We start from the raw sequence: 22,701 nt of genomic DNA, 5'->3' as shown, positions 1-22,701 counted from the left end.
AATACTGAATTGCATGATGTTAATTGCTACATGATGCTATATGCCATACTAACAGTGTTCAGTAAGTGTCTTTTAGATCAAGGCAATGGTGATGAAATCAGAGCTGGCTTCAACAAGCTGTGCCTGACAGCTTCTTTGAAGTTGATGTCTTTAACCCACAGTGGTCATGAGATGCACTAGATATACCATTTTTTCCTGCCCTGAGAGACTGTTGTGATAAGTGAAGCTTAAAGTCATTAACTAGATGACCTTAATGAATTTTTCAAAAGGGTGGCCCATGGGCTAAGAGAATGATGAATTACATCTGTGTATATATGTTGTCATAGTTTTGTTAAAAATAAGACAAGTTTCACTTTTAGTGAATTTTCCTTTCAGCTAAAGTCTTCTTACTAATTGCACTTTTCTAAAGTAGGATACATGTTTTGGTAGACATAGCAATGGAATGCAAGGTCTCTGATAAGGATGCACATCCCGCGAGAGGGGCAAGGAGGAATTGCGAACTGAAACAGGTGACTGAAACTGACCAACTAAGTATTCCATCCCATTCACGTGATATATCATATAAAAGTGGGAGATCACAAGGATCTCACCCCTTCTCCCTATGGCCGACATTAGGAGAGGACCTTGGAAGTCGTCCCTGCAAACTGAGGCCTAGTGACAGGCTGAATCCAGTTCCAGTTGGCTGCAGAGTCCAGTCCAGGACTTCCAGGTACAGGCTCTTCTGCTGCTGGAGCAGTGCTGATCTTTGCCAGGACTTTCAAGATTGGTTTTGTATATTTTGTATTATTGTCTCTATTTTATTAGTAGCATTAGTAAAACATTTTTAATTTTTTTCCAGCTCTCTCTTTGCTTTTTTTTTTTGCCCTCCTATCGCCTTTTCTTGGTGGGAAAAGGGGGAAAAGAGGGGGCTAAAGGGGGGCTAGGGGGGAGAGGAGGTTAACAAAGCATCTGCCACGGTTTATTGTCACCCTGCAATCAAACCATGACAGATTGAGTGGTGCCCAATGTGGGGCGAAGAAAAGGTTAAAATTTGGCACTAAAAAGGGGTAAATTTGGAGATTTTTGGTTTTCCTACTGTTCTGACATACCTTTCAATTTTCTTGGCACGGTGCCAACTCACAGAGTTGTGATACTTGTGTGTCTGTGTGCATTGGACATTATCTAGTAGTATTAAAGCAGATTGAATTGCATTGGTTTAAAGATACTGTGGCATAAGTTGTATCAGCTACTATCTACAGTGTGCTCTGCTGTACCTTATCTGTGCTGGGCTTATTTTACTAATAGGGTCATACATTTTGTTACAACAGGAAACTGGACGATGGTTATGATTGTACTGTGTAGTTTGGCACTGGTTTATTTCATTATACTGCAGCCGATAATGAATTTCTACTCGTTACTGCTTTACTTAGAGAAACCTCCAGTAAAGATTAAAGACAAATACAGCTATATGTTTGCTAATTGGATAAGCGAATCTTTAGAAAGGCTGACTAACCATACTTTTGCTTTTTCGCTAAGACAAATTACAGATATTTTTGAGAACTTTGAATATCCTTGGAGATTTGATAGAACTATGATGATATTATTTGGCTTGCTGAATGTGTGTCAATTTTGTGTTAGTAATAAGAGAAATGAGGTTGAGTCCTGAGACTTGCGTTGCATCTACTGAAACGTCGGTAAAAGGCATGGCTAGTCGCTCTAAACCGAGCAAGGCAGCCAAGGCTATGGCTACAGCACCCGCTGCTGCTGCGGCCCCCCCCCCCCGGCGAAACTCAGACAATGCAGCTTCGCAAGTTTCAGAAACTGATAAGGCGGTTTCAGAAACCAATAAGGCGGTTCCAGCCTAGAGCCAGGCTGCCAAGGTCGCTGCCTCGCTGACCGCAGATACTGTTACTTCTCCAGCCTCAAAGGCTAACAAGGCAGCCCCTCCTTCCTCACACACTGGGCACTGTTGCAACCACTGCGATTATACCAATGCCAGTGACAGTCATTCAGACTCTGGAAATAAATCAAAACATGGTGAGCCCATATCAGTATTGGTTGCCGGTTGTAAGAAAGTCACAAGAAAGACTACTCATTCTGTAGATGACAGCAAAGGGCCAGCAGATGATGGCACAGGGCCAACATCAACCCAAGGGGCAGCATCATCAACACAGGGAGGAGAGAAAGTGACCACCACTCGGTCCTTTTCTCCAGGTGAGCTGAGAGATATGCGAAAAAACTTCAGTCGTCATGGAGGCAAGAATGTTGTAATCTGGCTGCTCTGATGCTGGGATAACGGAGCTGGACCTATAGAACTAGAAGGTGGGGAAACCAGGCAGTTGGAATCTCTGTCAAGGGATTCCACCCTTGATAGGGCAATTTCAACAGAGTACAACTCCACCACCCTCTGGACCCGATTCATCAACTGGAAAGCCAGGGTGTGATCAGTAAGACTCGCTCACCTTTTAACAGCCCGATTTGGCCAGTGCATAAGTCTAGTGAAGAGTGGAGACGATTGTGGCCTGAATGAAGTCATGTCACCATTGAGTGCTGCTGTGCCTGACATGCTAGAACTGCAATTTGAACTGGAGTCAAAGGCAGCTCAGTGGTATGCCACAATTGACATTGCTAATGTATTTTTCTCTATTCCTTTAGCAGCAGAGTGCAGGCCGCAGTTTGCTTTCACCTGGAGGGGCATCCAGTACACCTGGATTCGACTGCCCCAGGGGTGGAAACACAGTCCTACCATCTGCCATGGACTGATCCAAACCACGCTGGAACAAGGTAAAGCTCCAGAACACTTGCAATATAGTGACGACATCATCGTATGGGGCGACACAGCAAAAATAAGTCTTCGAGAAAGGTGAGAGAATAATTCAAATTCTTTTGAATGCTGGTTTTGCCATAAAATGAAGCAAGGTCAAGGGACCTGCATGAGAGATCCAGTTTTTAGGAATAAAATGGCAAGATGGCCCTCGTCAGACCCCAATGGATGTGATCAACAAAATTGCAGCAATGTCTCCACCTACTAATAAAAAGGAGACACAGACTTTCTTGGGCGTTGTAGGTTTTTGGAGAATGCATATTCCTGACTACAGCCAGATTGTGAGCCCTCTCTATCGAGTGACTCGGAAAAAGAACCAGTTTGAGTGGGGCCCTGAACAAGGACAAGCCTTTGAACAAATTAAGCGTGAGATAACTCATGTGGTGGCCCTTGGACCAGTTCGGACTGGACTAGGTTTTTGGAACTGAGGATACAACGGATCTGAGGCCAACTACACTCCAACTGAAAGAGATATTAGCAGCATATTAAGGGGTCCGAGCTGCATCAAAAGTGATTGGTACTGAAGCACAGATTCTCCTGGCACCTCGATTGCTGGTTCTGGGCTGGATGTTCAAAGGGAAGGTTCCCTCTATGCATCATGCAACCTATGCTATGTGGAGTAAGTGGATTGCACTGATCACACAACAAGTTCGAAAAGGGAGTCCAAATCACCCATAGATGGGGTATTCCAGAGTATTCTATCCCATTAGCATCATGTTTCATATTTAAGAAGTTGGGGCCTTCCAGTTTTCTGTCTCTCTCTGGGGTGCTCTTGCTCTTGGGCGCTTTCTCTCATGCGCATTTTTTTTCTTCGCTCTTTTTTGCCAGAGCCAGGGGAGTTTTGGTGCAGGACGTTTAGTTTGACTTTTTGCCATTTTGCAGAGGTCTCTGAGCCTTTCTGCCTTTTTCCTTTTTTCGGGACCTGCAGTGGCTTCTTGGGATTGGCTGCTCAGTTGTGGACAGAGTTTGTGAGAAATTGCCTTGAGTATCTTTTATTTCTATTTTATATATATATATTTACTAGTAGGGTATTAGTATTTTGTTATTTTATTAAACTGTGTTTACCTCAATCCAAGTTTCTCCCTTCCCTATTGGAGGGGGCGGGGTGGGGGAGACAGTGAGTGAGCAGCTATCGTGGTTGTATTGCTAGCCCGGGTTAAAACACGACAACCAGCTACGAGCTTTGAATGCAGCAGTGACCTGACCTGAGCTGACCTCCACACAACACACCATCCCTCCTGTCCTGAGTGACCACCATAACAGATGAAGCCCAAAGTCAGGGACTAAATTAACCGACATTTTACAGGGATGGTCCATATACTAAGGGAATGATACCTGTGTATTATATAAAATGATAAGAAGGGTGGTGAGGGGTTATGAGAATGTATTGGATAGTGCGAGACCTGAGCATGATGTAAATTGTATGGAATAAGGAGTGGAGAATGTGCTAGTTGTGACTGGGATAGATTTAATTTTCTTTTTGGCTTCCCATGCTCTACCAGGTGCACAAGAAGCTGGGAGGGAGCAAAGCCAGGACAGCTGACTCAAGATGGCCAAAGGGGTATTCCTTACCATATGCTATCATGCTCAGCTGGAGTTGGAGGGGGGGAAAAATACCGCTGCTTGGGAACAAACAGGCTATTGCTGTCATGAGTGGTGAGCATTGTGCATCACTTGTTTTGTATATTCTATTATTATTTTATCTTCCTTTTCTGTCCTATTAAACTGTTCTTATCTCAACCCATGAGGATTTTTTTCTTTTCTGATTCTCTCCCCCATCCCATGTGGGGAGAGGGTAAATGAGCAGCTGCATGGTCCTAGTTGCCAGTTGGGGTTAAACCATGACAAAATATTAGGAGTTAAATATTAAATTTGTCTTTGTCCCCTCTCACTTAAAGCAGATATGTTCAAGACACCAGAATTTTGATTCCTCTGCAGTAAGTCCATTCACCTAGATAACACTAAAGAGACAATAAATGCATATTTTCAGGCTTTATCTGTTTTCACAGAGAGAAAAAAATATCTTTTTATTCTTCTACACTAGAAATTTTATTTAGAGAATTACCTTCAAAACTTCCAATAAAGGCAAGTGGACATTGAATTAAGCAAGCAGGAGATGTCCCAAGTCTTACTGTTGTTTTTAAAAGAATTCCCCTTTTCAAAGTTTTCCTCATCTCTTTTGAGTCATGTTAGTTCCTGCAGCTATTCTGTTTTTCAGGAGGGGCATGGAAGACTGTGACAAAAGAACCAAAAAGCCAGGAAGGACTTTGAACAACATTACCTCTGTTGAATGTTACTGAATATCTATCATTGCTACTTGTGCACCCCACCCATGTGGCTGAGCAGCATCTACTCCCTGTGGCTAGGGTATAACTCTGGTCTGTTAATATCACCTCAATGAGTTTCACCTTAATGAAAGCTCAGTGAAGAAAACCCACTCCTTCCAAAGTCTTTTTAGGGAAAAAAAAAAAAAAAAAAAAAGAAAAAGACTATATTTGGTAGATGAGCCAGAGTATTCAAGATTTTTCTATTAAATGTTTAATGCACAGTACTGTTTGAGCTGATGAGTAATACTTCTGAGTAAGCAGCATGCAGATCTATTTGGTAAGTATCAACTTTTAACTGCTTAACTACTCACTGCTTCCACACTGCAGCTCTGTACTTTCTGCTCTTGATACAAATGCTACCAAAACAGTAACCAAGAAAACTCTCTAAGAGATCTAATGCATATGCTAAGCTACTGCGAAATTATAGTTGCGCACAGGATGTATAGTGCTGATATTGAAAAAACACGGGATGTATTAAGAAACTTGCTTTAACAAGATTATTTAAACCTTTGGTATCACAAAGACTAGTGCTTACCCTGATTTGAAGAGACATTTACCACTAAAGTCAAGCTTGACACAGGTGTCCCAATGAGCAAAATTGTTTTTAGTGTGTACTGGGTTTGCATGGCACAGTTTTGGAGGGGGGCTACAGGGATGGCTTCTGTGAAAAGCTGCTAGAAGCTTCCCCTATGTCTGATAGAGCCAATGCCAGCTGGTCTGCTGCTGGCCGAAGCTGAGCCAATCAGCATGGTGGTAGCACCACATATTTAAGAAGAGAGGAATAAAACCCCAACAAACTACACAATTGCAGCTGAGAGAGAGAAGTGAGAATATGTGAGAGAAACAACTCTGCAGACACCAAGGTCAGTGAAGGAGGAGATCCTCCAGGCACCAGAGCAAAGATTCCCCTGCAGCCCATGGTGAAGATCATGGTGAAGCAGGCTGCCTCCCTACAGCCCATGGAGCTTAATGGTGAGCAGATATCCACCTACAGCCCATGGGAGGACCCCACACTGAAACAGGTGGATGTGCCCTGAAGGAGGCTGTGACCCCATGGGAAGCCCATGCTGGAGCAGGCTCCTGGCAGGACCTGTGGACACATGGAGAGAGAAGGCCACTGTCATAGTTTAGCCCCAGCTCACCCCAGCCAGCAACCTCCATTACCCATCCCCCTGCTCTACTCAGGAGAAGGAGGTAGAGAAAACTGGGAATAAAGTTAAGCTCAGGAAGGGAGGGGAAGGAGGAAGGTGTTTTAAGATTTGATTTTATTTCTCATTATCCTATTCTGATTTGATTGGTAATTAATTAAACTAATTTTCCCCAAGCTGAATCTGTTTTGGCTGTGATGGTAATTGGTGGGTGATCTCCCTGCCCTTATCTCGATTCATGAACCTTTCAGTATATTTTCTCTCCCCTGTCCAGCTGAGGAAGGGAGTGATTGAGTAGCTTTGGTGGGCACCTAGTGTCCAGCCTGGATCAACCCACCACACAAGGAGACTGTGCAAAAACATGCTGCCACTTTGCCACAGAGCGCTTGACTCCTAGAGCTACCATGTATCATTCTGCCTGTTACAAGCACTGACATTCCCCTTATTTCTATGAAATGAAAGTATACACTATCAAAATGATCTACCACAGTTGTTTTCACAAAATGAATTAATACCACCTTTGAGTTTACTACTAGAATCCCATTTGTTTATAGAAATGAGACTGTGTCTATTTACTGCATGGCCAGCTGCGTATTGAGTTTGGTAGCTTAGTTATTGTCACTCTCAAGACTCAGTATCAGACTTGGCACCAAGTTTACTTCAGCCATGTACATCGCCTTTCATTAAATAGCATTACAAAAATATTGATTGACATACTCTTAACAGTGTAGAAGTAGTGCCACAAGCCTTTCATGTTATCTGATATTGAGTTAGCACTTTTCAAAGTGGGTTTTTTGGGGTTTGTTTTGTTTTGTGGGGTTTTTCTTGTTGTTGTTTGTTTTTTTTTCTTCTGTTTTTTGTGTTTTGGTTTTTTTTTTTCACATGGTATTGTATCCACAAAGGCAATATTCTGCTTATTTGCATTTCGGCCTGTAATTTTCAGACATTCTTTAGACATTTCAGAACACCCTGGGTCACCAATCTGACTATACAGTGATCAAAAAGTTACTTTAACCTTTAAGTACATTTGAATCTTCAGTCAATTCATATATTTAGCTAATTCAAGGGAAAGACAGAAGTATCTTAAATTCAGTACCCGTTGTGGACAGGGATTTGAAAGGAGAATTCAATACCTCTACTGAGATTATGAAGACCACCTGTTAATGCTCTGACTAGATAGAGAAGAAAACTTTTAAATTAGGAATGTATAGCAGACAGCGATCACAGCTTTCATGGATACAAAGATTTAAGATTATCTTAAGTCCACATATTTATATCACTTCAGACTCAGATAAGTAGCTCCCAACAGAATAACAAGCAAGCTCAGCTATCAACCAAGTTACCACTAAATGATCTAGCCTTTTCTCAGCTAGCCAGTCTCCATTCTGATCATTCTTTAGAAACTACTAGATCAACAAGCACTGAGGCGTGGAAATGACCTTACAACCTGTGAGACTGTAAAGAAGGTATGCATTTACAGCGCTGGATACACAGGGGAATCTTTTCCACCTAAGACGTATGTAAATTTCCAGTAGCTGTGAGCTTGGTTAAATGCTGTAAAGTGTTACATATTCATGAAAGTTTTAGGAACACCTATACATATTCATAACCTGTCCCCGAGAAGGCGGTTCTTATTACAATGAGTTCCGGGAAACCATTTCCATAGTCCTGGTTGCAGCTGCGCAATGATCGTGAACCCAGGTCTCCTTCTCTGTACACGGTCACCTTTGGTCCAGTGTGATGAGTTGGTTAGGACTCAGACTGCTGAGTTGGTTAAAACTGGCGTATCTCCTGTCCTGTGCCCAAGTTTCTGTAATCTAGTTCACCCAAGGATGCACCAAGGATATACTCAAGGTGTTTTTTATCTTTGCAAGGCATCAGCAAACTCCTGTTTCTCGTACAATAAGTTACACAAACCTAAGCGAGGCTAGGCAATAGTGATGTTGGTTAAGGGATAGTTCTCAAAGTGTTATCTGTTTAGTTCTTTAAGTGTTAGTTCTTTAAGTGTTAATTAGTTAATTGTTAATTCCCTGTATCAGCATAATCCACTAAAGAAACTGAACGCAACCCAAACAGCACAAAGAATTATTTCTGGAAAAAAAAACAAAATCCAAGACAGCAAAGCTGGAAAGACTTAAGTTAATGGAAAAGCAGCAAAAACTAAACACTTGTGTACACTGGAGAAAAATGAAGTTCAGGGTTTACATGGCTTTGGGAAATATTGTACTGCACAAGTACAGGACAGGTAACAATCTACAGATAGTTCAAGACATGAATCAGATTTAGAGGTTCTCAAGCTGAATAAATAAAAAAAATCATGGTGTTGCAATACAGGGTAGTCTACAAGACCCACAAAACAATCCTACATTCTATTCAACATCTGTAAGATACTCTGTAGGAATACCGAGTTCAACTTTGGTGCTGTACCTCAAAGAAAGATGAGGACTGAGTTTGAAGGAGAGCCATACAAGGTATCAGAGTTGTAAAACATGTCCACATAAACAACAATTAAGGAATGGGGAGCTGTTCAGTCTAACAGAAAAGACAAGAAATCTTAAGTGGTGCAAAGATGAAGGGAATAATCTTCTCTCCAGACTGACTATGAATAAGACTACTGTATAAAGAAAAACAGATTAGATGAGGATGGTGAGAAGAAATACCTATAACAGCAGAAACAGGCTAAAATTATTCCATGACCCCTCACTGTTAAAACACCAACCTAATTTATAATAAAAAATGGTATCTAACAAGGATGACTTTAGCTCACATGATATTACGGGAAGAATTAGGGTGACCTTTATGACCCTTCAGGAGGGCCCTTCAATTTATTTCTCCTCTGATCCCTATACCAGTCAGATGTCACTGAAGAGCAAAAAGGAAAAGCCAGTATTCACAGTTAAAGGACCAATGAACTTTGGAAGCTAGACAAGGTGCTTGGATTTGAGAAAGCTACATCCTTCTGTGTATTTCCTGCTCTAATCTGAGATTCAGGCTAAAATCCAAAATAAATAAGCTTATTACTGCATCATTCAGAATACTATGCTTAGACTTTTTGTTTAGTTATCAGGGAGTGTTTTTGCAAATTCCACTTTAAAGGGAGATGACAAACATGAATATAAAAGAACTTAAGTTACATATTTTATGTCAATACACAACAGTGACAGAACAGCAACAAGAACAGATCTAAGTTGAGCTTGAGCAACAGTTCACAGTTTTCAAACTAGTAAACATTGTCTTTGCAACACGTTTAAGTATATTTCCCTACCACTCATCAGTGAATTGCCTACACATTTAAGACTGTTAAACAGGTGACCAAACTTTTTACAGCTTGACACAGATATCTAAATGCTGTTCTCCAGTCTCCTCTCAGGCAAGTTGCACTGCTGCTGCAAGTCAGTGCCTCACAATGATATGGTGAGACTGAGGCCCTAGCTTCTGGATCAGTATGCCAACCCTCAATGTTTTTACAGTTTCAGAAAACACCAACCAAGCTTAGCTAGATTTAACAAACTACATATGCTTCAAGTGACCAGCAAGAGATTACATAAAGATCACTAACAGACAAGTATTTTAGGAATATTTTACTCTTATCACCAAACTGTTGTTTCTTTTATTTGCAATTCAGACTATTCCCCTTTTATCATCACAAAAGCTCAAGCAGCAAAACAACTGTTACATAAACTGAAAGACACAAGTAACTATACCAAGAATTAGTTTGTAAACTTAAATATTGTAACATGCAAAGCAAATTGCATTCTAGCATCTTCAAAAGACACCATGATCTACATAATTTAGCTGTTTTTTCCTTCTATAACAATATTTAGCTTCTTTCACAAGAACAGTTATTTTAAAGCCTCTTTAAAAAAAACAACCTTTTGTACTTGCATGCAAGATACAGTTCACTCCAGCATCTTGCATCCTGTATGAATATAAACTATATTAATACTAGTTGTTAAGTCATCACAGAATCATAGAATCATAAAATCATTTCAGTTGGAAAAGCCCCTCAGGATCACTGAGTCTAAATATTAACCTAACCTAACTCTAGCACTAAACCATGTCCTTAAGAACCTCGTCTTGTGGAGGGGTTTCTGTTAGATGGAGATTTGTTACTGAACCAGCCAGGAATTTCAAGGCCAACTTAGAGAGCTGAAGGCAGGACCTGCCGTGGGAGCAGCTCTGCAGTAACGGGGCCTCAGCGTGGCGTGGATCGGCGGACCTATCAGCAGTGAGACTTCAGCGCGTGGACAGCTCGTAAACATGGATGATATCCAATCAGTGAATGCATGCTTGGAGCGTGGATGCGTGATCAGAGAATAGTTGCATATATAAGGAGGCTTGTTTCTGTAATAAATGGCTTTGCGTGATTCACATTGAATCAGAATGCTGAGTCATTTATCATTCCAACAAATGGTGACCCTGACGTGATACTCTGAATGGGGAAAAGCCTGGAGCGGCCCAGCCGGAGGCGGTTCAGCTGGACTGAAGACCGGACGGAGGCGTACAGACGCCCTGGGGATAAATTCGTCGACGGATCACCGGAAAAGGTGAGCGGCTGGGGGCAGGAGGAGGGAAGAGTGAAGGTATGGAGCAAAATGTATTTTCTGAAGAACAAGCCGTAGTTAAGCTCCTCCTGCATATTCTCTCTGTGAGAGGACTTAAATAGGAAGAAAGTAACATACGTAGACTTTTAATTTGGTGTAGAATTAACGGCTACCCGGGAGAAACCGAGAAGGCTTTTAAATGTTAACTTTGGGACGATAAAGGGCAGAAATTACGGAATAAGGTCAGCAATGGAGATGATAAATAAGCTAAATCATTAGTAACTACATGGAAGCTTATAAAAGATTTTAAGGCTGAACGGTCTGCTGCTGCTGGAGTTTTTGTAGCCTTGCAGCCTGATAAGAATCCTGAAAGTCGCTGTGAAGTTTACCCAGTTTGTGTCTTTGATACCCTCCCTACTCCATCCCCTGCTGTGCTTTCGGCACCCCCGATAGTTCAGCAGTCCAGGGCGGGGGGAGGAAAAATGCCGAGCGGATGGCTTCCTGTACCATTGCCTAACCCTGATGAGAACAACAAGTCCAAAGGATTGGAATCAGACAACTTGCCCAAAGAACCTGTGAAAGCTGAGAATGCTAAAGTCATAAACAAGTGTACTATCAGTCCTTTTAGCAATTTGTATCTGCCTTTACCGTCTTTTAACCCTCCAGTTTCCACGAGAGAGCAGAAGGAGTCGCTGGACAAGAACTGGGCAAAAGAACTGTGTGAAAGATCAGATCAGCTAATAGTGAGTGAATCCAACAGTCAGCAATGCGGTCATGCTGATCGTGATGGGAAAGGGGATGAGCCTGGGGACTCGTTGAAAGGGGCAGGTAGCCCACAACTCTTGGAACAAATACTAATTGACACACCACAATTACAGGCGCTATTAGTTTCTGAAATCCTGAGGCAGTCAACTGTTGTGGTTGAGATGGACAAACGACATAGACCAAGTTCTTCCAGGATGAAAGTAGTAGATGCCATTTATTGTCACAAGTGCATTTTTACAGTTTTACCAATTAATGAGTCTCCTCACTATTGGTTACAAGTTACAGCAGTAACATCTCATTGGCTAGTTTTGCTATCATCAATGTTACTCTTCTACTCCCTTATCTCTCACGGGTACATCCTTAACATCTCTGGATACTCCTTTACTCCCATCTTTCTCACGGGTAGGCCTTCATATCTTCAGGGCTAATTTATGTTCCCATGCCCTCTGTCAGGGAATCCATGGACCCACCGTAGTCCCCAACAGTCAACAGACCATGCATATCAAGCTATGAGAGAGGTGCCTGAAACCAACAAAGCAGCCAAATCATTTGCAACTATTAATCAGGGTCCCAATGAGAATTACATGCAATTTGCTGACCACCTTCAAGAGGCCATCAATAAGCAGGTTGAAAACTTAGAAGCTAAGGAAGCACTGGTGTTGCAATTAGCAGTAGAGAATGCTAATGTTTGCTATCAACATGCTATTTGCGAGTTTTACAGTACATATTATGTACTCCTGTGTATTGCCTCTCTGAAAATCAAGCAGCTTGTCAGGAATGTTAGTTATTTGTTTTACTGGTTGTTTTTAAGTGCGCCGTAAAACTTTTTCCCCACTTCTCCCACTCACGGTGCAAGCAGCCTTGTGCTTCCCCCGCTCCCTCCCTCTTCTCAAGGTTTTTACTTAGAAGATGTTTTCAGTTGTGTTCCTAAAAAATCGGTATTGGGAGGTGTTTTAAAACATAGGAAAGCACTCAGAATTATGAGGAAGAAAGGTCTCGTTAAATATTGAAATCAGTGTTGGCTGCTGTATAAGTTAAATGATTGGGAAAAGTGTCCGGAGAATAGAATCTTGAAGTATAACACTTTGTTGCAATTAATGTTGTTTTTAAGGCCAGAAGAGCAGGACAATATAAATCTCTACAAGAAATCATTAAATCATTTCAGATAGTTTTACAGGCAGGGCGATTTGAACTTTAACAAGATGAGAGAGAATTAACTGATAACACACAGGTCAGAAAACTTGCTGAAGTCTGCAAGATGCTTTCCTCATTAACCTGTTTTCTTTGTGGGTATTGTTTAAACATGTTGCAATTTTGGTAGGTCTTTGTTATATGGAACGATAAGTTCACAGTCTGTTAAATCATGAGAATCCGTTGACTCAAAATGTGCGTTTTGTGATAATACAGAAGACCATGAGTAATTTAGTTCTTTACTGAGTGAATGTGATGATAAGATTTTGTGTGTAGTAGCTGTTATTTTTCTTTCTAGCATGCTAGCTTTATTCCAATATCCAGACTTGTGCAACTCTGTGACAGGCTGTGTCTCATCTCGATGTGCTGCATTTGGCTCTTTTGTATGCACACCATGTAAAGAATCCTGGTTTTGGGATAACAGTTGTAGCACACCAGATGAGACGCTAATAAAAGCCTTGCCCAGTCCAGCTTGCTGCGGCAGCTGGGGGGCAGGTGCCGATTGGGCTCCAGCACGCACTGACCTGTTTTGTCAGGGAGACTCAGGGTACCTCTGCCTGGCTGAGCAGTAAGTGGTTCAAAGGTGCAATGCAAAAATTGAGATATTGTCTTGAATTAGTGTAACTGTGATCCATCTGCATATTTGAACTTGGTATTTCGTTTTCATATCTGAGCTCAGTATTTTAATTTGCATATTTATATTTGGTACCAAAAGAATTTTGTTTGGGGAGATAATTACAAAATGGGAACTGGTTCCACTGCTAAAATTCCACCTTGCTCCCCGTTAGGATGTATCCTTATGCATTAGAGTAATTGCTTATATTGTTATCTAGTAATTTTGAGACCAGAAAATAATTTAAATTGTTAAACTCTGCTTTGCATTGACAAAAAACCCCCAAAACAACAACAACAACAAAAAAAACCCAAAAAAAACCAAAACACCACCAACCACCTAAATGCTATGATGGATGTGAACTTGGTATTGTATGAGGTTGTATTTAAAATCTGCTAGAATATGAACTGATTTGGAATCTAGGAAAATGGAATAATGGATTAATGCTTAATCTACTGTTTTTTGACATCTGTAAATTGTAAAAGGTAAATAGGGCTGAGGAGTGTGGCAACTCTTGAGCTGGTTGGAATTGTGTATGAAGTGTGTTATGGTTGGAGTGAACTGGGAGAACAAAAAAGCAACATATCCCAGGCCTGTGCCTGAACATGGATTTTGAGCCTGTGTGAAGCTGCAAGATAAACTCAGCTCATTGTAACGGAGGAGTTTGCCAGAGCCTCCCACTTTGTACCAGCGATTACGCCACCTGTGTGGCCTTGGCTATATCTGAACTGCAGCAAGAAGAGAAAGAAGAAGAAAAAATGGAAAAACCTGTTTTCCCACTGCTAAGTGGAGAAAGGGGGGCTTTACTCCCCCCACTCTGTCTTTTTTTTTCCTGGAGTATTGTCCATCCATCCTTGTTGTGGCACTGTGTTGCTTCTCGGCTTTGAATCAGGGGTTGTTGGTGATGTTTCTTTTTGCTTCTGTCTTGTTTCCTAGGTTTTGGCACATCTGGGGAGAGAGCTCATCATTTTACCTCCTTGCTGAAGTCAGTCTTGTCACACGGGTCAGCTTTGGGGAGGTCATAGTGCTCAGTGCTTCTCTGGGTCAGACTGGTACTAATTTGGGTGTGGAGTGGAGCCAGGTTGGTTTGATACAGAGTTCAAACTGATTTGTTTTCATGCTGGGCTGGAGATCCTGCCATCTCAGATGGGGGCAAGAGGGAGGTTTTATTCCCCCCCACCCCAGCAATGTTACTGCTGGAGAACTGTAATACTGCATGAAGGAGTCTGAGGGTTGAAATTTAAAGGCATTACCAGTGGGTCCATAGTTCTAATGAAGCTGGGAAATTAAACCAAATTTTTTTTTTTAATAGACTTATTCTGTGGTAACTGGTTGTAAGAGACTTCTTAGTAAATTCACCGTGCTAGTTTTTGAGGCCATGGGAGAGAATGAAAGAAAGGCTGTTTTTTGAGACCAATGGAATGCCAAATTTGGAACAAAGTTTTAATACATGAATTCTTGTAGTTGCCAGAAAGTCCTATACCTCTCTTGGGTCAGGATTTGTTAAATAAATTGTAAGCTCAAATAACGTTTTCTGAGAATTCTGTTTAGTTGCATGTCCTACAAGAAGCTGCTTGGATGGTGCAGATCTGCTTGTGCAAGTGAGAAATCTCCAAGGAAATTTCGAATGCTGTATTTCCACTAGTATTAACAGCCAATGTTTCGATGAAGCACTACACTGATAGATCTGAAACAGGACTTCGATCCAGTAAGGGAAAACAATATCCAATAAATATGACAGCTGAAATGGAGTTAGAAACCTTGAGGAATAAATTTCTGAAAACCTTACAGGCTGACTGCATTCGATTGGACTTGCAGATTTGTCTTTTTATAGCTACAACAAAGAAACAACCTGTGGCTATTGTGAGACAGTATGATGAGATTGGTAACAGACTGATATACCGATTATCATTCTGATCAAGAAAATGCAGGGAATGAATTTAAGTCTTAATAGGCCATGATCCTTTTGTCATATATGTACCATTTGTGAAATTTAATTCTGATTTTTTTATTTGCAATCTATGTCCTTGTAAATTGCACTAGCTGATTTTCTTAACAGCACTGCTTTTGGCATGCCTAAATGTAAATTGCTGCAGAACCTGCAAGTCTTTAACATCAGGTCACAGACCATACTTGTTTTTGGTCTGATCCTACATGCTTGCAAAGTTTTTGTTGATGGTTCTGGGAAGTCTCATAAAGCTGTAGTGGTCTGGCGTGAAGATAACAATTGGTATAATTCTGTAAAAATTATTGAAGGTTCAACCCAATTAGCAGAACTTGGCGCAGCTTTACATTACTTAGAGCTTTTTAAGGAGGAACCTCTAAATTTGATTTGTGATTCTGAGTACATAGTCAAGGTCCAATGCACGTATCTGATTCCAAACTGTTTTTTGTTGTTTTGTTTTCTTTAAAACAAACAAAGAAAAAGGAGGAAGTGACTGCACTGCTCCACATGACAGACTGAGCAAAGCATTATATGTTTTGAACTTTTTATGCCTCCCACAAGGGTTTGATATTCTACCTATGATTTGCCATGGAACAAGTTTAAAAGGCCATCTGACAGACCTTAGGGAAAATCAGTGTCAGGTCAAAGTGCGCAATGGTGTTACTGGTGAATGGGCAGGTCCTTTCCAATTAATAACTTGGGGAAAGGGTTATGCTTGTGTCATTCATTACAGGCCGAGGATCAAAGTGGATTCCTGCAAAATGGGTCAAGCCATGTCTGAATAAAGACAACAAAGATTCAATGAATGCAGATGGACAGGAGGAAGATAAGTTGTGAGGACTGTTTCAGATGTAAACCATGGATCCTAATTCAGTGTTATAGATGCTCACAGACCTGGTGGTCTAGAAGCCTATTAGCAAGCAGGTGGTGTACCTTCTGTGGAGAATGGCAATTTGAACAAACAGCAGGAGAGCCAAAAGGGTGATATTACACTTAGATAGTCAATGCAAAAATGAGGCAAAATTATGAGACATTCCTACAAAATCTACAAAATCACGCAGTTATAAATTTTCTACTTTTAACATTAGGATTATGGTTGTGTTGTATTAACTTGTTTGATTATTCTGAATCTATTAATAAGTGCTTTAGGCAAACTAGAACAGTACGTTAATAAGATTGCCGTAGTAAAGTTAAGGTTTGACATACAGCTTATAAGTTTTCGAATAAGTGGGTAGTTGTTTGATCTTATTAAATAAGGCTTAATTGCATTATATGTAACTGTAATTATTGTGTTAATCATGTGCTGTATATTGCAGTGTATTTCAAAGATGATTCAGCGTGCTGTAAATGGGGCCTGGCTGGTTCAAGATCAAAAAGGGGGAATTGTGGAGGAGTTGCTGTTAGATGGAGATTTGTTACTGAACCAGCCAGGAATTTCAAGGCCAACTTAGAGAGCTGAAGGCAGGACCTGCCGTGGGAGCAGCTCTGCAGTAACGGGGCCTCAGCGTGGCGTGGATCAGCGGATCTATCAGCGGTGAGACTTCAGTGCGTGGACAGCTCGTGAACATGGATGATATCCAATCAGTGAATGCATGCTTGGAGCGTGAATGTGTGATCAGAGAATAGTTGCATATATAAGGAGGCTTGTTTCTGTAATAAATGGCTTTGCGTGATTCACACTGAATCGGAATGCTGAGTCCTTTATCGTTCTGACATCGTCTAAATGCCTTTTAAACACCTCCAGGGATGGTGACTCCACCACTTCCCTGGGCAGCCTGTTCCAATGCCTGACAACCCTTTCTGTGAAGAATTTTTTCCTAATATCCAATCTAAACCTCCCCTGGCGCAACATGAGGCCATTTCCTCTTGTCCTATCACTTGCTACTTGCGAGAAGAGACCAACACCCTCCATGCTACAACCTCCTTTCAGGTAGTGGTAGACAGCGATAAGGTCTCCCCTCAGCCTCCTTTTCTCCAGGCTAAACAGCCCCAGCTCCCTCAACCGCTCCTCACAAGATTTGTGCTCCAGGCCCCTCATCAGCTTCATTGCCCTCCTCTGCACTCTCTCTAGTACCTCAATGCCTTTCTTATGATGAGGGGCCCAAAACTGAACACAGTATTCAAGGTGGGGCCACACCAGTGCTGAATACAGTGGCACAATCGCTTCTCTAGTCCTGCTGTCCACACTATTTTTCATACAAGTCAGGATGCTGTTGGCCTTTTTGGCCACCTGGGCACACTGCTGGGTCACATTCAGCCAGCTGTCAATCAACACCCCCAGATCCTTTTCTGCCAGGCAGCTTTCCAGCCACTCTTCTCTGAGCCTGTAGCATTGCCCGGGGTTGTTATGACCCAAGTGCAGGACCTGGCACTTGGCCTTGTTAAACCTCATACAATTGGCCTCAGCCCAACGATTCAGCCAGTCCAGATCCCTTGGTATATCTTTCCTACCCTCCAGCAGATCAACACTCCCACCCAATTTGGTGTCATCTGCAAACTTACTGAGGATGCACTCAATCCCCTCATCCAGATCATTGATAAAGAGATTAAACAGAACTGGCTCCAATACTGAGCCCTGGGGAACACCATTCGTGACTGGCTGCCAGCTGGATTTGGCTCCGTTCACCACAACATTTTGGGTCTGGCCCTCCAGCCAGTTCTTTATCCATCACAGAGTACACCCATCCAGGCCATGAGCTGCCAGCTTCTCCAGGAGAATGCTGTGGGTTACGGTGTCAAAGGCTTTACTGAAGTCTAAGTACACAACATTCAAAACCTTTCCCTCATCTACTAGGTGGGTCACCTTGTTGTAGAAGGAGATCAGGTTGGTCAAGCAGGACCTGCCTTTCATAAACCCATGTTGACTGGGCCTGATCATATGGTTCTCTTGTATGTGCCGTGTGATGTTACTCAAGATCATCAACTAATAGGGTATTCAATACAATCCAAACTGGCAGCATAAAACAAAATTTGGACTTTGTTGATGTGCTGCATAGCATCAGGCAACAGAACATAGCAACTCAAATCAATCTGATAGGAAACAGTAGCTGACACCAAAACTACTTAAGAAACTTGTTCCAACACTTAGGTCAGCAATATCAGAGAAAAAGGAGTCCTCATCAGCACTCTCCCACTATTCTCATTATGAACTTGAGAAATAAAACCAAGGTTAAACAATATTTACTTACTCCCATAACTCCTCTGATTTCCTCTATCTGCACTGTTGCTTCTGCTCATGCCAGTCTTATTTGTGAACTCTTATAGAGAGGGGAACAGGAGGAACAGTGGAATGGGTGTTAGGATGAAATGTCAAAAAAAGCCTCAAAACAGATTAGAGGATCACATTTTTCATTTTTTCCCCTTTTCAGACCTCAGCAACCGCTGCTAAGGAAGTAAATAATTAAAAAAAAAAAAAACAAAACAAAACAAAAACAAACCAAAAACAAAACAAAACAAAAAAAAAATCAACCAATCAACACAAAAAACCCCACACAAAAAACCCCGAACAAACAAAAAACCAAACCAAACAACAACAACAACAACAAAAACCAAACCAAACAAAAAAACCCACAAAACCAAAACCCACACAAAAAAAACCCCAACAACAACAAAAAAACACCAAAAAAACCAAACCAAAACAACCAAAACCACACACATTACTGAAACAACTGAACTCCAGGACAGGAAATACAGGGTGTTTCAAAAATATGGACCCAATTTGAAATCACTGTATCTCTGCAACCACAAACCATTCATGAATGAAACTCTTACCACTTGAAAGGGCAGGGCAAAATCAAAAATCAAAAGATTACTGCTAGATGCCTCTCCCAGCAGACAAACAGCCCCTAGCCTCAGTCATTCGCAAGATGAAATTAAGTTGATGAAATTGGGTCCATCTTTTTGAAACACTGTGTAGAATAGAATAGTTCAGTTGGAAGGGACCTATGCTATACTGTGTTTGATGCACCCCAGGATGCAGTTTGCCCTCTTAGCTGCCAGGGCACACTACTGTCTCATTTAAGCCTGCTGTCAACCAGTATCCCCAGATCCCTTTCTGCAGGGCTGCTCTCCAGACACTCCTCTTCCAATTCATACTTGTGCCTGGCATTGCTCCATCCCAGGTGCAGAAACCAGCATTTGTTCTTGTTAAATTTAATCCCATAGTTCAATGTTCCAATCTATCTAGATCCCTCTGCAAGGCCTCTTGTCCCTTGAGAGTGTCAACAGCACCTTCCAGTTTAGTATTGTCAGCAAACTTGCTAATGGGGTGCATTAAATTCCTGCATCCAGATCATTGATAAATACATTGAACAGTACTGGCTCTAGAATTGAACCCTGAGGAGTACCACACTGGTGACCAGTCAGCAGCCAGATATAGCCCCATTCACTACAACCCTTTGAGCTCTGCCATTCAGCCAGTTCTTCACCCAGCACACAGTGAACCTGCTCATCCCACAGTTGGACAACTTGTCCAGAAGGATGCTGTGAGGGACAGTATCAAAAGCCTTACTAAAACTACATCCACTGCCTTCCCTTCATCCACTAGGTGGGAGACCTTATCGCAGAAGGATATCAAATTAGTTTAATAGGACTTTCCCTTTGTGAACTCACGTTGACTGTGCCTAATGATTGCATTGTTCTTTAAATGCCTTTTAGTAGCATCCAGTATGATCTTCTCCATATCTTTTCCAAGTACTGAGGTTAGACTAACAGGTCTGTAGTTTCCTGGGTCTTCCTTCACATCCTTGTAAATTGAAATAACACTGGCTAGCTTTCAGTCAGTGGGAAAATAGTGGAAGATAACTTCTTGTCACACTACTACATCATACTACTCCAGAGGTAGCATTTTATCTCATTTCCTTCATACTGTTTACCCAGAAGCTGATTTGTATTACCAATTCATTTAAGCAATCTGATATTAGATCAACCTTTTAGAATTGGAAGAATTAAAATTGTTTGAGGGGCTCCTTTAAGAGTACTCTGTGGTGTTTGGGGTTTTTTTGGGTTTTGTGTGTGTGGTTTTGGTTTTTCTTTTTGGTGTTCTTTTTTTTTTTGTGTGTGTGGTTTTTTTTTATATATATACATATTTAAGATGCTTCTCTAATGCATAACACTATGGTGCTCTGCCACTGGAAGGTTTTGCTTTTGTGTGATGTTGCACTCATGTTTGACTAGCAAAAACCAACATCTACACCTTGTCCTCTCTTCAGATACCCACAGTTACTGTTAGCAGAAATATATTTTTCACTGCCTAACAGTACATTCGGTACCTGCTTCAGAACAGTACTTTGACAAGAGAAAACACAACATGCAGATGACCTTAAAAGTGAAATTAATGACTCTCTTAATACTTTGTGCATAAAGTAACAATCTTTTTTTTTTTTTTTAAGTTAGGTGAAACCCCACACACACATTTTACATGGTTAGCAAGCATTTTGTGAAAATTTCAAGCTGATTTTTTTTTTCATGATATCCCTTATTAATTGCAAACAAAATTAGGCTGTTTAAAGTTTGTTCTACAGTTTTCTAAATGAATCTGTGAGCTAGGATCCACATTCAAAACAGAATCTTTTCAAAACTAAATGTCCCAATTCCAGTTTACTTCTTTGGAAATATAGTAGTGTTTAACAAAGAAAATAAATCAACTGTTTTAATACTTATGCTTAAATTTGATTTCTTCACCATCTTAACTAGATCTATACTTAAAGCAATATGAAAAATTGGGATGTACAGTGTCTTATAGAGTTGGTTTTGACAGATTATTTTTTAGAACAAATTATACTATATTAAGAATATCACAAAATTAGAATTACTTACAAGCTAAACTATGGTTGAACTGCTGAGGCTATCATGCTGCCTCCCCTCAAGATATTTGGGGGAAAAAATTGCTAGAAAAGAGACACTCTAAGTTTACTCTTCCTGATTTTTCTGTATAACCCTTATGCTAAATATTAGGCTGGTGCAAAAGTAATTGCGATTTTGGATGTTGAATTTTAAATCATTAAAATTAGGCTCAAACACATCTTTATTAATCAAAATAGGAACCATTACAATCGACACAGTTTTGCCAACGAGAAATAATAAAAAAAAGAATTTTGTTTATTCCTGTAGCATAAAAATCCATGCTTTGGGATTCAACAAAATCTTGGAAAGCATTTTCTGCATTCTGCTGGTTGTGGAAGCTTTGTCCCTGCAAAAAGTTGTCGAGATGCTTGAAGAAGTGGTAGTCGGTTGGCAAGAGGTCAGGTGAATATGGCGCATGAGGCAAAACTTCTTAGCCCAATTCATTCCACTTTTGAAGCGTTGATTGTGCAATGTGTGGTCGGGCGTTGTCATGGAGAAGAATTGGGCCCTTTCTGTTGACTGATGCTGGCTGCAGGCGTTGTGGTGTTTTCGGTGCTTCTCATCAATTTGCTGAGCATACTTCTCAGATGCCATGGTTTTGTCAGGATTCGGAAAGCTGTAATGGATCAGACAGGCAGCAGACCACGAAACGGTGACCATGACCTCTTTTCGGTGCAAGTTTGCCTTTGGGAAATGCCTTGGAGGTTCTTCTTGGCCAAACCACCGAGCTGGTTGTCACTGGCATAATTTCTGTTGCATGTCACAATCCAATTGAGAAATGGCTCATTGTTGTTGCATAGAAGAAAACGACACTTCAAAACAATGATTTCTTTTTATTTTCTATCAGCTCCTGAGGCACCCACTTATTGAGCTTTTTCACCTTTCCAATTTGCTTCAAATGCCCAACAACCACAGAAAGGTCGACTTGGAGTTCTTCAGCAACTTCTCACGCAGTTGTAAGAGGATGGGCTTTGATGATTGCTCTCAATTGGTCATTGTCAACTTCCAACGGCCAGCCACTATGCTCCTCATTCAAGGCTCTTGTCTCCTTTGCAAAATCTCTTGAACCACCACTGCACTGTATGTTTGTTAGCAGTTCCTGGGCCAAATGCGTTACTGATGTTGCAAGTTGTCTCAACTGCTTTATGACCCATTTTGAGCTCGAATAAGAAAATTGCTCAAATTTGGTTTTTGTCTAACATCATTTCCATAGTCTAAAATAAATATAAAATAATCAGCAAGTAATAAGTCAGTAGCAATAAAACATAAAGCAAGAAAAGAGCATTCAAATGATGTTTAACATAACCACATTTATTTAAGAACGTATCCAATCTCAAATGGCAAATTTCAACAATGCAAAAACCACAATTACTTTTATACCAACCTAATAGCTGACTCCTCTCCTAGTATCTAATCAACAGTAAAACCAAGCTTTTTCCAAGGTATCCACACAAGAATGCCTTTCACAGTCAGACTTTGAAAATTGTGCCTCTGGCTCTCTATATAAACACCTTGTCTATC

General features: G+C 41.0%; 1 protein-coding gene and 1 long non-coding RNA gene across 21 annotated transcripts in view; one reads left to right on the top strand and one right to left on the bottom strand.

Annotated features, from left to right (window-relative positions):
- The window catches only part of LOC135577122 (ceramide transfer protein-like), a 163,660-nt gene that overhangs the window by 48,938 nt on the left and 92,021 nt on the right, over positions 1 to 22,701 (bottom strand). The gene's annotated exons all lie outside the window — the stretch shown is intronic.
- Positions 3,135 to 5,290, top strand: LOC135577125 (uncharacterized). The gene is made up of 3 exons (XR_010468714.1): positions 3,135 to 3,422; positions 4,306 to 4,459; positions 5,022 to 5,290. It is a non-coding gene; the product is annotated as an uncharacterized LOC135577125 (long non-coding RNA).

Source organism: Columba livia, chromosome W (assembly GCF_036013475.1).
Source record: "Columba livia isolate bColLiv1 breed racing homer chromosome W, bColLiv1.pat.W.v2, whole genome shotgun sequence".
NCBI lineage: Eukaryota > Metazoa > Chordata > Aves > Columbiformes > Columbidae > Columba > Columba livia.
This window is presented reverse-complemented; position numbering and strand designations above follow the sequence as displayed.